Raw genomic sequence first — 16,133 nt, forward strand, 5'->3', positions numbered from 1 at the left:
TTTCAAAAAACATTGCACCACTAAGTTAGACGTGGGCCAGGCATGGAACGTGTTGGAGGCTGGCAAGCTCCAGAGCCGCTACCAGGTTCCTGCCATTATCACACATGACAAACATGCCTGGCCCCAGGTGCAGCAGGGAAAAACACATTTCCATCTCAGCCAGGATGGCATCCCTGACCTTGGAGGCAGTGTGCTGTCTGTCCCCCAAGCTGATGAGCTTCAGCGCGGCTTGCTGACATCTCCCCATGCCAGTAGCTGAGGTCGATTCAACGGCGGAGGAGGAAGAGAGTGGTGTTTCAGCACTCCTGCCAGGAATATTGGGCGGGGAGACAAAGCAGGCTGCCAAAGAATCTTGTGTTTTGCTCGAAGAAGAGACCATCTTAGTCTGACTGCTGGTTGCTTGTGCTGCAGCATGTGCAGTTGTGTCTGTCAGCCTTGTGATGAACTCCTCATTCTGGATCCCATTACTTTCAACAGTCTCTAAAGTCTTTTGACACTTTGAATTTTGTTCAGTTCCAAAGGACTCTGTGTTTAGATTTGGCTCAGTCGCAGCTCCAGGACATGCCTTTGAAGTCAAGGGTTCGTTTAGTGGCTCCATCTCAGCAGGATGATGATGGTGAAGTTTTGTTAAATCTGGTGTTGGAAAGGAAAGGGGTTTCTGATCTACACCTAAAGTACTGGAGCATGTTGTTTGGACTATTAACACCTGCTCAGAACCCTGTAGAGGTAATGTAGAGTCCCATATTAGAGGACCATTACCGCTAGAAGTGTTTTTTAGTGAATCACTAAAGTAGCCAGAGGATTTTTTTTTAATCCTCTGGCTACTTAGCCCACCCTGGTGTCCACTTACCTCCAGAGATGGCTGGTCCGGTGCCTTCCTTGTTACTTGCCTCGCTGCCGCTCCACGCTGCTCTTCTCCCTTCGCTGCCCCCTCCCTGCCAGGTTAGGAGAGTGTGGGCGGGTTAGGAGAGTGTGGGCGTGTACTGGGAGGGGAGACGTCACGTCTCCCCGCCCTGTACCCGTCCACACTCTCCTAAGCCACAAGCCCCGCCTACCTAGTGCTTTAAACACTAACCTGAGAGGCAAGAAGAAGGAGGGCACCGGAGCAGCCATCTCTAGAGGTAAGTAGCTGCTAGAAATGTTTAGTTTAGCCTCACATTCGAATGAATGGAGGCAGCCGGCGCGCAGGGGGTTAAGGCTGTGTGCTGGCTGATTCCATTCATTCATATGGAACTGCAGCGGAGCCTTCACACTGAGTATACAGCATATACTCAATGTGAAGGCTAAGCAAAGCATTGTGGGAAAAGATCACCAATCTCGATCCCACATAAATAGATCGTGTTCAGAATTCCGATGGCGATCGTGAAATTTTCTCGATCGCCAATCGGAATCAGATCTTTTCCGAACACGATCGCTCAACCCTACCTGTAAGCTAATTTGGAAGGGCTCATGTTAAGGGCTAGAAAAGTGAATTTTGAAAGGTCTTACCACATCACACACACACACACACACACACATCCACATCCACACACACACACACACACACATCCACATCCACACACACACACACACACACATCCACATCCACACACACACACACACACACACACACACACACATCCACAATGACAGTTGAGGGTGGGTACTGTTGGATTTCCCATTGCCTATTCCATCTGTGATTGTCATGGGCAACGTGATTTAAAGGGGTGCTTGTTACTGTTTGTTGAGCTTAAATTGGGGTTTGTGTCCATCCATTTGGGGAGTAAAGAAGGTTTCCAGATATTTTCCCACTTTGATAGAGGTTTTTTTGAATGTGCAAAGTGTGTAGTTGTTAGGCTGTGATAGTGGGGTAATAGAGGGACTTTGGGGTGTTAGATGTCCCCAGACATGCTTCCCCTGCTGTCCCAGTTGCATTGCAGACGTGTTGGCATCGAATGGTGGGATCCTCTGAAACGAAGCATTTTCTCCCATAGACTATAATGGGGTTCGATATTCGTTCGAATAGTCAAATATTGAGATGCTATTCGTAACGAATAACGAACATGGAATATTTTACTGTTTGCTCATCTCTAGCAGTGACAAATAATCTGCTCTTGGACTGGCTTATCTGCCATCTTCCAATTTGATGAAACTCCCCCTTAAACATGCTGGAGCATCTGTATGAGCAGCAGAAGGGGGTGAACGATTGTAACAGATTTTTAGGAGTCCAGAATTGTGTAGGTCTGTAGTGTCTGAATGTGAATGTGTTCTAGTCCCCTCTTCACCATCATACAGGCAGTTTTTGGGACCAGTTTCAAAATCTGAAACAGGGCCCCACCTACCATGTGACATTTATTATACTTGTGTCTACATATACAAACACTTGCTAAATTTGACATATTGGCCTCTGGGAGACCTGGTGCACAAAGCGTTTTGTAAAAATTGTCTGGCGGCCCAAACCCTTGTGAGAGAACACCCCCTTTTTGCAGATCACTCCCCATTGTTGTGACATTAATGCTAAATGTGTCAGTCACATTGCTTTTCTGATATGACTGGCACATAGAGTGCTCATGTTATGTTATTCTGCTGGGCTGAGGACACTTGTCCACCCTGGGAGTCCAGGCAGTCAACCTTTTTGAGGGCCCCTCCCAGATCTTTTGAGAGAGTTGGAGAATAACAGAGGGGCCTTGAGCCTCCTTGTGCACTTAGGCCCATGTATATCTGTTGGTGCGGTCGTGTATTTGGTGTAACTGCTACCTCTGTCTTACTTATCATTATAGGCTCCTAGATCACAAAATATTATTATATACAGTAAAAAAAACTAAAAACAATTTACACAATCTTTTTTTTTTTTTTTTTTTTTAATTTACATTTTTTTTTAGGAAGAATTTGCCATGGAATAAAGTATATGGCACCATCCGGGTCTGGAGCTGCCGTGTCCTGTAACGGATTGTAGTTCAGGCTGTTCTTTTTCCAGGCTTGGATATTCTTTCTGGATAGAAAAAGATAAAATGTTATTATTTCTATGTTACATGTCACATACATCTGATAGGGCAGAGGGAAAAGATGAAATATAGATGGCTTACCTTCCATTATTTTGGGATGTCTCTGTTTATAGCCCTTCATGGGGCTTCATTGGAAGCAGTGGTTACGGCACAGGGGGCACTGAGAGTGAGAGCGGAGCCAGGTCGAGATGCAACCCTGATGAAAGTTATGAGTACAGGGAAGCTCTGTGACTTGCTCTCCGATGTCATATTCAGTCATGCAGATTACACATGACTGGGCCTCCTCCTGAGTTATTACCTCTCTAGTGGGTAAGTTCTGAATTTGCAGAGTTCTCCTGCTGGGCGGACGCTGCCGTCTCTCCTGCCGTCTCTCGTGCCAAAGTAGATATTGTGCATGTGGTTCAAGTGGTTGCCCCTGTGGCATTGCCGGTGACGTTGGGGTCATCCCACCCATGTCCAGCAGCTGAATGAATCTACTGAATGCACGGGTTGCAGGGTAGGAGTATACAGGAGATCTGCTTGGAATTGGATCCTCAGGGGGTTGAACAGGATTTGGCAGTTGAAATTCAGTGGTGTCAGCTGTGGATCCACTTGCTGGTCGGCTGCTATCACTGCTACTCTCTCCTATTATTCTGGAGGGCTCTGCAGGAACCGGATTTGGCCGTTGAAATTCAGTGGTGTCAGCTGTGGATCCACTTGCTGGACGGTTGTTATCACTGCTACTCTCTCCTATTATTCTGGAGGGCTCTGCAGGGGCGGGTCTTAATGGAGAGCGGCTTCTTTCCCTGCTCTCTTCTAGTCCTCTGTGCTGTGGAGGAGCTCTGTCGCGTCTCCCTGTCCTCGCAGTGATAGGATTCCTGCTTCTTTGATGTCCAGTAGAAGGTTCTCCACGATGTCCTAGGGATGACCTCAGTCTATGGACAATTGCTGCCTGACCTGTAAATATATAAAGGTAACACATTTAGCCCATAGGAATGGATCCTGTTATTGATAAGGGTTTTGAGGAGAAGAGACCCCAGTATAGTTAAGTTTAACAGTAACCTGAATAAAGATATATCATTCACTGGATGAAGGGACGCCATCAACTAATATTGGACAAACTGGGCCCCATAATCACAAAACAGTAAGTCGTCTGAAATTTTTTTTTTTTATTCCCAATAAATAAATAAAAGAACTCCCAGCAATGTTAAATCCCCAATGCTAAGGGCTAGTTCACATGTAAAAACCGCCTGGCTTATTTTGGTCCCGAAAAATAACGCTTCCTAATTAGGAAGCGGTTTTTTTTACCTTGATTCGTTTTTTGGAGCAGTTTTTTCAGAAAATGACAGGCGGTTTTCCCCTCCCCTAAAGTAATTAGAATGTAAAAATAAAAAAAAAAAAACGCTAGACGTTTTCGGTCTGGATTTCTTTTTGAAAAAAAAATGCTAGACGTTTTTCGCCCCCCATTCACTTCTACTGCTTTCCTCAGGTGGAATCTGCCTGAAGAAAGGTCATGCCGCTTCTTTTTTCCGCTAGCAGCAAAAAACTGCTAGCAGAAAAACGAAAGCTAGCAGTCTCCATAGACCACCATTGTATGGAGGCAGGTTTTGAGGCGAAATCTGCTGTCAAAATCTGCCTCATTGCCCCCCGTGTGAACTAGCCCTAACAGTTCCGCTGCTCATAGTGTATAGTAATCATACAGGGACCAAAACAATAATAATCTAATGGGGATTTATAGAGATTATTAGAAGCCTAATCTAATGCCAAACAAAGATCTTTGGGAGATATAATTGCCCAACCTGATAATTGTGGGGATTAATGCATGTCCATAGCATATGCCATTAAGAACAACAGGGAGGCATAGAAGGCACTCTCCCCAGTAAACACTAACCCCAATGGGCTGTTAGTTCCCTAAATTAACTGGAAACACAAGCAACAGCCTCTCCCTGTCATAGACTTGTATGTGCGCTGGCCACCAAGGATTAAAGCCCATAAGTTCTCTCTCCACACAGGTGAGCGCTAGCTTTCCCCCAACCAGGGCCGCGCCTCTGAGGCGAGGTCACGCAGCCGCCTCAGGCAGCACTTTCAAAGGGGCGGCAATTTTACCAGTTTATTTTTTTCCTTATTTTTTCTCTTAACCAGCCCAAGACAGGATGCCCTGAAAACAGATCTGAGCAGTAATGTCCCAGATGTCACGTGGGGACGTCACGTCTGGGACATTGCCATAAATTCCTGAAGCCTGTGCTAGGAGTAACAATGGATCCCGGAGAGGTGAGTTACACTGTTTATTATGCTTCTTCACCTCCCCTGAGTCTCTGATTATTATACTCCGGGGTCTGAAAAGACCCCAGGGTATAATAATAGCGGCAGTTTCTCTCGGGGTTAGCCTTGTTTGTTCCGGTGCCCGTTCAAAGAGGGTAACCTCTCGCCAGAAATCTATTCAGCAAAAACTCACTTTGCTGATCATATTGATGTATGCTTGAACAGTTACTCTGTATACAGAGGAACTGCCCCCCTTCGGGATGCCCCTTTTAAAGAGGACGTTTCACCGATTTGGGCACAGGCAGTTCTATATACTGCTGGAAAGCTGACAGTGCTTGTCCATAGACAAATATTATCTGGTGGGAGGGGGCGTTCCTCCCAGCTCACCCAGTACAGCGCAATAGGCACTGCTGCGGAGAAGGATGTACCTGAGTGACTGTCAGGAACGCCCTTCTGACTGTAAAGAGCTATGGTACCAGGGCCGATAGTTCTTTACCCGGGGCACAGATTGGGAAAGCCGACAGTGCGCTGAATTCAGATCATTGTCAGCGTTCCAGCAGTATATAGAACTGCCTACGCCCAAATCAGTGAAAGGTCCTCTTTAAGGGTCTGGGTAGTGGCAGTTTCTTTTCTGAACAAGGTAGTGATGGGAGATAGGAAGAAACTGGAACGAATAATAATTTGAATTAAAATCTGGATGTGGCTATTTCTAGGTACCGTACCTATGAACTCCTGGCTATTTTTAGGTACCATCCGTGTACCGTGCCTATAAACTTAAATGAACTGCAGATGTATCATATTTATCCCAGTAAATTTTCACTTTATTAGGACATTTATGTTACAATGGCTAATCTTCCTCGCACTGCGGACATCCATCCACTCTATAACAATCTTCATGTAGTGTGGAACAACAAGAAAAACAAGTTGTCAATTTTTTAGACTTTTTCCCCAAATCAAAGTGGCAAATCAGACATTTCTCCATTTTCTTGCAATTTTTTTTGTGTTTTGGTTGTTTCCCTTTTTCTCCTCTTTGTGGATACCTTCTGCACTTTGTTACCTTCCTAGGGGCGTTTGTTTGAAGAATTTTTAGGTGTATGGTCAATTTCCTTCTTGTTGAATGTTAATTGTTTGGTCTTTTTCTTAGGACGACCTTTTACTCTAATTTTAGATTTGAAATGCATATCTTTGCCTATAGCCTGAAAAGGCACAACTACCTGCGGACGTGCAGATGAAGATTTGCAGCTTGTAGAAGGTGGTGTATTTCTATCAACTATATCCGGAAAATTTTAAGTACCAGCACCTGCAACATCTTGATGTACAGACTGGTTATATGACAAGCTGGGTTGTAATAACGAAGAACCTCATCTGGCATTGTTTTGGATAACCTTGATTTCTTCCAAGTAGTTTAGAAAGGTTGAAGTTCCATGATTAGATAAAATATCCGCCAACTGAGTTAGGGATTGTAACGCCAGATTGTACTTAGCAGTACTACTGAGTGGTTCTTCGTCAATAGTCTCTTGTTCTTCCACAGCACAATGTAAATCAAATTCTGTTTTTTCAAAACTAGGCTCAATTTGCAAATTTTCCCAGTATTTTTTGTGGAAGCAGTTCCTATCATACAAAGGGATTGATTCGGTTTCTCTCATTAAAAGCATGTGTCTGCATGGAACACAATATTGTAGCCGGAAACTGCAGTTACACAAGTTAACAGAACTGTCATAAGCTTTTGAGTGATCGCCATTGCATGTTTCGATTACGGAATTCTACAAAATTTGCAAATTTGGCTTCATCGTTTGAAAACTCTTTAGAACTTTGCAAAAGAACCGTACACCAACTTCTGTAATTTCCTGCGATGCTGAATCAAGGTGAGTTTGCAATGGCGGATCGATTATTCAAATGTTTTAAGCGACTGTTGAATCTGTTTATGCTGTAATCAGTTATCTATGAACGTTATGAGTTCTTTCATGCAAATAGTCACTGTTGGTAAGCTTCGAAACTTTTCCTGAAGATTAGAGATGAGCAAACGCCGTTCGATCGAATAATTCTTCGATCGAATATCATGGCGTTCGATGTATTCTTTAACAATCGAATACCAGGCCGCATACGCAGTAAAAATTTGTATCCCCTCCCACTTTCCCTGGCGTGTTTTTTGCACCGATAACTGTGCAGGGGAGGTGGGACAGAAACTACGACAATGGAGGCAGTGAAAAAAATAGAAAACACCCATTGTCTGCCGAAAACATGTGCCCTCCCATTCATAAGAACGGCCGCCGCCCTATTCGACATTTTTGCCGTCAGATATATGGAGAGAAACATATCTGATGAGGGCTAGATAGCAATTAGCTTCAGATAGGCAGGGAAGAAGTAATGAAGAAAGCCAACAGCTCTTCTCAGAGCTATACACTGTAGGGACATCAGTCCAGCTTTCCCTGGACGGTGGAAAACAGGGATACACAACAGATACAACTTCATATATAGCGGAGAAACAGCTTTCATTTTTAGCTGTCCGCACACAGAATAGCCGGAATCCATAGCAGTGACTAATTCATATAGAGATGAAAAAAGCCCTGAATTTTTTTTTTTTTTTTTGGGGGGGGGGGGCCTGAATCATAGCAGCAATCCACAGCAATTACAAGTTTATAAAGCTGGAAAAAGCCTTGAATTTTTTTGGGGGGCCTGAAACATTGCATCATTCCACAGCAATTACAAGTTCATATAGCTGGAAAAAGCCTTGAATTTTGGGGGGGCCTGAAACATAGCAGCAATCCACAGCAGTTACTTCTTGCTACATACGTGCTAAGCAGCTTTTCAGGCTGTGTAACCCCAAAACAAGGATACAGAGCAATTAGTTCAGGCTATGTACGCTCAATTCAGATATTCAGGGTGTGTACCCCAAAACCTAGGTGGGAGACCCAGAAATTCAGTCACGCTATATCAGCTCAATCCAATTTTTTTTTTCAATCCAGTATTGTTTGCTCTCCATGATGTGAACTATGCCTTTGTCTCTTGAAATGCAACCCAACATGAAATCAGCCATGTGTGCCAGTGTGTTACTTGGCATGACTTTGCTACCCCCAACTGTAAGGGTCACTCTCTATTTCCTCCCTTTTTCACTCCCCTTCACACCATCCGTGCTGAAGCAATGGGATGCACTAAAGTGCACCCTCAAGCCTTGTGTGGGACAGTGACATGAAATGGCACTTCATCCCCCTCGTCTTCCTCCACCAGCCAACGGTGCGAAGATGACAGGAGTGTGCTATGAATGTTTTCTGCCTAGTAGAGGCTACTTCTCACTTACGAAAATGGCCGCACTTTGACCAGTATATCAGGCACAATGGTGTAGGTTTCAAAGAACCTTTGCACCAACAAGTTGAAAACGTGGGCCATGTGTGGACCGTGTTTGAGTCTGGCAAGCTCCAGATCTGCTACAAGGTTCCGGCCATTATCACATACAGTGGGGCAAAAAAGTATTTAGTCAGTCACCAATAGTGCAAGTTCCATCACTTAAAAAGATGAGAGGCGTCTGTAATTTACATCATAGGTAGACCTCAACTATGAGAGACAAAATGAGAATACAAATCCAGAAAATCACATTGTCTGATTTTGTAATAATTTATTTTCAACTTATGGTGGAAAATAAGTACGTATTTGGTCACTAACAAAATTTCATCTTAATACTTTGTTATATATCCTTTGTTGGCAATGAGAGAGGTCAAACGTTTTCTGTAAGTCTTCACAAGGTTGGCACACACTGTTGTTGGTATGTTGGCCCATTCCTCCATGCAGATCTCCTCTAGAGCAGTGATGTTTTGGGGCTGTCACTTGGCAACACGGATTTTCAACTCCCTTCAAAGGTTTTCTATAGGGTTGAGATCTGGAGACTGGCCAGGCCACTCCAGGACCTTGAAATACTTCTTAAAAAGCCACACCTTCGTTGCCCTGGCAGTGTGCTTTGGATCATTGTCATGTTGAAAGACCCAGCCACATTTCATCTTCAATGCCCTTGCTGATGGAAGGAGGTTTGCACTCAAAATCTCACGGTACATGGCCCCATTCATTCTTTCATGTACCCGGATCAGTCGTCCTGGCCCCTTTGCAGAGAACAGCCCCAAAGCATGATGTTTCCACCCCCATGCTTTACAGTAGGTATGGTGTTTGATGGATGCAACTCAGTATTATTTTTCCTCCAAACACGAAAAGTTGTGTTTCTACCAAACAGTTCCAGTTTGGTTTCATCAGACCATAGGACATTCTCCCAATACTCTTTTGGATCATCCAAATGCTCTCTAGCAAACTTCAGACGGGCCCGGACATGTACTGGCTTAAGCAGTGGGACACGTCTGGCACTGCAGGATCTGAGTCCCTGGCGGCGTAGTGTGTTACTGATGGTAGGCTTTGTTACATTGGTCCCAGCTCTCTGCAGTTCATTCACTAGGTCCCCCCGCGTGGTTCTGGGATTTTTGCACACCGTTCTTGTGATCATTTTGACCCCACGGGGTGAGATTTTGCGTGGAGCCCCAGATCGAGGGAGATTATCAGTGGTCTTGTATGTCTTCCATTTTCTAATTATTGCTCCCACAGTTGATTTCTTCAATCCAAGCTGGTTGCCTATTGCAGATTCAGTGTTCCCAGCCTGGTGCAGGGCTACAATTTTGTTTCTGGTGTCCTTTAACAGCTCTTTGGTCTTCAACATAGTGGAGTTTGGAGTCTGACTGTTTGAGGGTGTGCACAGGTGTCTTTTTATACTGATAACAAGTTTAAACAGGTGCCATTACTACAGGTAATGAGTGGAGGAAAGAGGAGACTCTTAAAGAAGAAGTTACAGGTCTGTGAGAGCCAGAAATCTTGATTGTTTGTAGGTGACCAAATACTTATTTTCCACCATAATTTGCAAATAAATTCTTACAAAATCAGACAATGTGATTTTCTGGATTTGTTTTCTCATTTTGTCTCTCATAGTTGAGGTCTACCTATGATGTAAATTACAGACGCCTCTCATCTTTTTAAGTGGTGGAACTTGCACTATTGGTGACTGACTAAATACTTTTTTGCCCCACTGTACGCAAAAATGCCTGGCCCTAGGTGCAGCAGGGAAAAACACATTGCCATCTCAGCCAGGATGGCATCCCTGACCTTGGAGGCAGTGTGCTGTCTGTCCCCCAAGCTGATGAGCTTCAGCATGTCCTGCTGACATCTCCCCACGCCAGTGTTACAGCGTTTCCAGCTTGTAGCTGGGGTGGAGGTTGCAGCGCAGTAGGCTTTCAGATAACCTGTGGCATGAATTTTGGGCTGGGAGAGGAGATAGGCCACCCCAGTTTGCACACCCAGACTCCCCTACATTCACCCTTCCTGTCATTAAAGATAAGCAGCATCCCTGACCACAGGCGCTTGTCCATGCATTGGTGGTCAAGTGGACCTTGCAGCAAAGCGCGGAGCTCTGGGCCCGACTGATGTTATGGGACACGTGCAGGCGCAAAGCAGGGATAGCAAACCAAGAGAAGTAGTAATGGCTAGGCCCAGCATAGGGAGGTGCCCCAGCTGCCATCTGGTGACGGAAGGCCTGGGTATCCAGAAGCATAAACGTCAACATCTCCAGGGCCTGCAGTTTTTTGATGACGCCATTAAAGGCTTGGGCATGTGGGTGGCTTGCACTGTACTTCTGCCTGCAATGAAACGCCTGGGAGATGGGGAGTGGCTGGGAAGAAGCGCATGATGGTGCAGGCCAAAAGGGCGAATCAGCGTCAACTCCCCAATGTGTCAGAGACAGATGTGTAGGTGTCCTTGCATCATATCCTTGCACCATACTTGGCTTGATTGGACTTTCATTTTGTGCCAAAAAGTGGTCAAGACAGCGATCCTTCAGCTAATCCCGTTACACCGTCCATTGCCAACTGCAGCACTGAAGTTACCATCACTGAAAGTGGTACAACGTCTTTCTCTGCATTTAGCCATGCTCGATGCTATGCTAGCTGACTACACTTGGTTGCTTCACGGTTCTCTTAATGCATATTGCTAAGGGGACTCAGATGTGTTTCTCGGCACTGAGGCCACCTCCTCTGAGATCCCAAAGGAAGTTGGGTAAAAAATATGCAAATCTATTCTCCTGGATGGAATTAGGAGAACAGAGTGCACTCTGTACACCACCCTATAGAGGGCAGCATCCTTAACATCATGAATGACTCAGTTATAAAGTCTTTTAATCATCATGTGGATTTAATTGCCAAATCAGTATTTCTGTCCCAAAAGGAACAGATTCCCAGCTATGGACAGCGCTGTTTCGGCCTATTGGGCCATCCTCAGCATAGCGTAGGGATACTGATTGGCAGAGTGAAAGACTATAGACCAGGGTTTGGGGACACTCGTCCACATCAGGGAGAGTGTGTGCCTACATAGGCAGTAAAAAAAGATAAATTTGCTCAACTTCAGAGCAGAAATATCCGGATGTGATCCAAGAAACTGTATTAACTGATAAACCAAGTATCAAAATATCCTTCACACCATACACTAGATTGTAGAGATATAGGCATAAAGTGTCCAGTAGGTCTGCTCATAAACAGAAACACACAAGGATGAGATCAGCTTCTATATGGACATATTGGGCACAGATCCTTGTAGACCGGGGCTCGGTGCAAGATGTCTGACACGTGTTATTTTATACTGGATTTCCTTGTTACGTCTCCTTCTGTAACTTTCGATTAATTTATTCTATTATATTGGCGGTATTATTTTATAGATGTCGCACTCAGTATCCGTCTTCAGATATATCTATATCTACATACACAGATCCAGCATCTCCAAATACAAAAGGGCAGAAAAAAATTCTGTCTACATTTTAGGTCTGTAACCATGGACAGAACTGGTAAAGACTGGGCCCAATAGGAAACATTGACATCATGTGGGGCAGACGGGGTCCCCTGGAGGGCTGAAGCAGAAGTGGAGGCAGCAGGGCTGTCAATGTTATATGGAGGAATATGATGGGCCCTATATAAATAAAAAATGCCTGTTCATTATACCACAGGCAGTGTATTGTGCTGACTATAATGCCCCCTAGTGTCCATCACTGACTGTACTGGGGATTCGTAAATGCAGGATGACATTTTGATAGTTGAATCCGTCCTTTGTGTTACGTCCAGACAGACATCTTGTGGATTCCTGCACATTTATCAGTTTTATGGATCTTTGATGTTTTTGTAGTTGTTTATCACATAACATGGAGATACCTGGATGTTTCTGTGTATGAGCGCACTGCCACCTACTGGCCACATTATGTATACATCTTTAGGAATACTGCACATGACAGTGAAGGATATTTTGATACTTGCTTTATCAGATATTACAGTTTCTTGGATCACATCCAGATATTTCTGCTTAAAGTTGAACAAATTATTATGTAAGACAAAACATGGAGATGCCGGGGATTGAACCCGGGGCCTCAAACATGCGAAGCATGTGCTCTACCACTGAGCTACATCCCCTACAGGAAACCTCTTCAAATACTCCAATTCCTGAGACAATATACTACGTGTAGCCCTATTGTGCTGATACTACTGGATATCATTATGTGATTAGTAAAGTGGAAATATATAATAATAATACCGCTATATAGATATAATGTAGCCATACAGCGCCCACATACAGTACACCGAAATAACACTGTCGTACAAATAAATACTAAAAACATAGAGTGCATATAAATGATACTGTCACACTGTGCAAAACAATAATACCACCATATAGTGCACACGGATAATACTCCCATACTATACACATTAGTAGTGCTACCACGCAGTACACGTAAAAAAACACTTTTGTGTTTCAACAAGTTGAAGTGCGTACATGGATGTTTTTGTGTTTCAGTTGACTGCCCCCTACTGTCCACCATGCGCTTATGTTTCCACATTATATGATGGTGAACGATACAATCTTTTTATTTTGAAGCTTATTTTTTGACAAAATCCAGTAGTTTGAGGATCATCCAGACACCTGAGCTCTAAATTTTAGCATTTTTATTGTATTTAGATAAACCTGTACAAAACATGGAGATGCCGGGGATTGAACCCGGGGCTTCATACATGCAAAGCATGCGCTCTACCACTGAGCTACATCCCCTATATAGCAATTCTATTAATGTTCCCAATTCTGAGATGAAACAATACGTTCCATTGACCTCCTGTACTGAGGGGAAATAACCCCAGCAGGTATTAGGCCCTATTTAGTTACCGGTCCCTGCCACTGCCCACAGCCACCTTTGCTTACGTTTCAGTCCTCTAGGGGGCCCCATACGTCTCATATCATGTAGCTGAGGCTGAACAGTGTCAGGACGTTGTTGACAGCAATGTGGTATGCAATGCACAGGGCCCCCTGGAGGGCTGAAGTGTAAGCGAATGATAGGTACCACGACTATTTTTCTCAGATGCATTGGGAGCATTAATAGAGACATGGTATAGGGGATGTAGCTCAGTGGTAGAGCGCATGCTTTCCATGGATGAGGCCCCGGGTTCAATCCCCAGCATCTCCACCTTTTGAGACAAACAGCTACAAAACATCAAAGGTCAGTAAAACTGATGTACAGGCAGGAAGGCACACAAAATATGTTTGGGGATAATACGAAGACGGAATTTAATGTAAACGAGCTTAACCTTTTGTCTGTAGAGAAAATGATGGACACTAGGGGGCAGTCTAGTCTGCACAATACATGTAAAGGATTACATTGCCGGTGACACAATGATATAGGATGGCGCTATAGAGATAAGGAGGACTATTTATTACATCACTGGCCATGTATTTCTATACACTCACCGGCCACTTTATTAGGTAAACCTGTCCAACTGCTCGTTAACACTTAATTTCTAATCAGCCAGTCACATGGCGGCAACTCAGTGCATTTAGGCATGTAGACATGGTCAAGACAATCTCCTGCAGTTCAAACCGAGCATCAGTATGGGGAAGAAAGGTGATTTGAGTGCCTTTGAACGTGGCATGGTTGTTGGTGCCAGAAGGGCTGGTCTGAGTATTTCAGAAACTGCTGATCTACTGGGATTTTCACGCACAACCATCTCTAGGGTTTACAGAGAATGGTCCGAAAAAGAAAAAACATCCAGTGAGTGGCAGTTCTGTGGGCGGAAATGCGTTGTTGATGCCAGAGGTCAGAGGAGAATGGCCAGACTGGTTCGAGCTGATAGAAAGGCAACAGTGACTCAAATAGCCACCCGTTACAACCAAGGTAGCCAGAAGAGCATCTCTGAACGCACAGTACGTCGAACTTTGAGGCAGATGGGCTACAGCAGCAGAAGACCACACCGGGTGCCACTCCTTTCAGCTAAGAACAGGAAACTGAGGCTACAATTTGCACAAGCTCATTGAAATTGGACAATTGAAGATTGGAAAAACGTTGCCTGGTCTGATGAGTCTCGATTTCTGCTGCGACATTCGGATGGTAGGGTCAGAATTTGGCGTCAACAACATGAAAGCATGGATCCATCCTGCCTTGTATCAACGGTTCAGGCTGGTGGTGGTGGTGTCATGGTGTGGGGAATATTTTCTTGGCACTCTTTGGGCCCCTTGGTACCAATTGAGCATCGTTGCAACGCCAAAGCCTACCTGAGTATTGTTGCTGACCATGTCCATCCCTTTATGACCACAATGTACCCAACATCTGATGGCTACTTTCAGCAGGATAATGCGCCATGTCATAAAGCTGGAATCATCTCAGACTGGTTTCTTGAACATGACAATGAGTTCACTGTACTCCAATGGCCTCCACAGTCACCAGATCTCAATCCAATAGAGGAGCATCTTTGGGATGTGGTGGAACGGGAGATTCGCATCATGGATGTGCAGCCGACAAATCTGCGGCAACTGTGTGATGCCATCATGTCAATATGGACCAAAATCTCTGAGGAATGCTTCCAGCACCTTGTTGAATCTATGCCACGAAGAATTGAGGCAGTTGTGAAGGCAAAAGGGGGTCCAACCCGTTACTAGCATGGTGTACCTAATAAAGTGGCCGGTGAGTGTACATGTATTGTGTTAGCTACACCGCCCCCTAGTGGTCACTATCGACATAGGATTCTAAAATGGTGAACAGATAATATTCAGCCTTTATAATACAGACGGGCAGATGTTTCCTGAATTCCTGCACATTTATCAGTTTTATGGATCTTTGATGTTTTTGTCGTTGTTTATCACAAAACATGGAGATGCCGGGGATTGAACCCGGGGCCTCATACATGCAAAGCATGCGCTCTACCACTGAGCTACATCCCCTATAGGAAACCTCTAAAAATACTCCAATTCCTGAGACAATATACTACGTGTAGCCCTATTGTGTTGATACTACTGGATATCATTATGTGCCCCCAGTTTCTTGTCCCCCCATCTCTGCCCCCAGTTTCTTGTTCCCCCATCTCTGCCCCCAGTTTCTTGTTCCTCCAGTTTCTTGTACCCCCATCTATGGCCCCAGTTTCTTGTCCCCCCATCTCTGCCCCCAGTTTCTTGTTCCCCCATCTCTGCCCCCAGTTTCTTGTTCCTCCAGTTTCTTGTACCCCCATCTCTGGCCCCAGTTTCTTGTCCCCCCATCTCTGCCCCCAGTTTCTTGTCCCCCCATAAATGCCCCCAGCTTCATGTCCCCCCATCTGTACCCCCAGTTTCTTGTCCCTCCATCTCTGTCCTCAGTTTCTTGTCCCCCCATCTCTGCCCCCAGTTTCTTGTCCCACCATCTCTGCCCGCAGTTTCTTGTCCCCCCATCTCTGCCCCCAGTTTCTTGTCCCTCCATCTCTGCCCCCAGTTTATTGTCCCTCCCCATCTCTGCCCCCAGTTTCTTGTCCCCCCATAACTGCCCCAGTTTCTTGTACCCCCATCTCTGCCCTCAGTTTCTTGTCCCTCTATCTCTGCCCCCAGCTTCATGTC

The 16,133-nt window shown here is 44.9% G+C and overlaps 4 non-coding genes across 4 annotated transcripts; 1 reads left to right on the forward strand and 3 right to left on the reverse strand.

Annotated features, from left to right (window-relative positions):
• Positions 1-12,628: 12,628 nt before the first annotated feature.
• TRNAA-CGC (transfer RNA alanine (anticodon CGC)) lies at positions 12,629-12,700 on the reverse strand. The gene has a single exon. It is a non-coding gene; the product is annotated as a tRNA-Ala (tRNA).
• Positions 12,701-13,262: 562 nt separating this feature from the next.
• On the reverse strand, positions 13,263-13,334 carry TRNAA-UGC (transfer RNA alanine (anticodon UGC)). The gene has a single exon. It is a non-coding gene; the product is annotated as a tRNA-Ala (tRNA).
• A 337-nt stretch (positions 13,335-13,671) lies between these two features.
• On the forward strand, positions 13,672-13,743 carry TRNAG-UCC (transfer RNA glycine (anticodon UCC)). Its single transcript has one exon. It is a non-coding gene; the product is annotated as a tRNA-Gly (tRNA).
• Positions 13,744-15,419: 1,676 nt separating this feature from the next.
• TRNAA-UGC (transfer RNA alanine (anticodon UGC)) lies at positions 15,420-15,491 on the reverse strand. Its single transcript has one exon. It is a non-coding gene; the product is annotated as a tRNA-Ala (tRNA).
• Between the last annotated feature and the right edge of the window lie 642 nt (positions 15,492-16,133).

Source organism: Leptodactylus fuscus, chromosome 3 (assembly GCF_031893055.1).
Source record: "Leptodactylus fuscus isolate aLepFus1 chromosome 3, aLepFus1.hap2, whole genome shotgun sequence".
NCBI classification, from domain to species: domain Eukaryota; kingdom Metazoa; phylum Chordata; class Amphibia; order Anura; family Leptodactylidae; genus Leptodactylus; species Leptodactylus fuscus.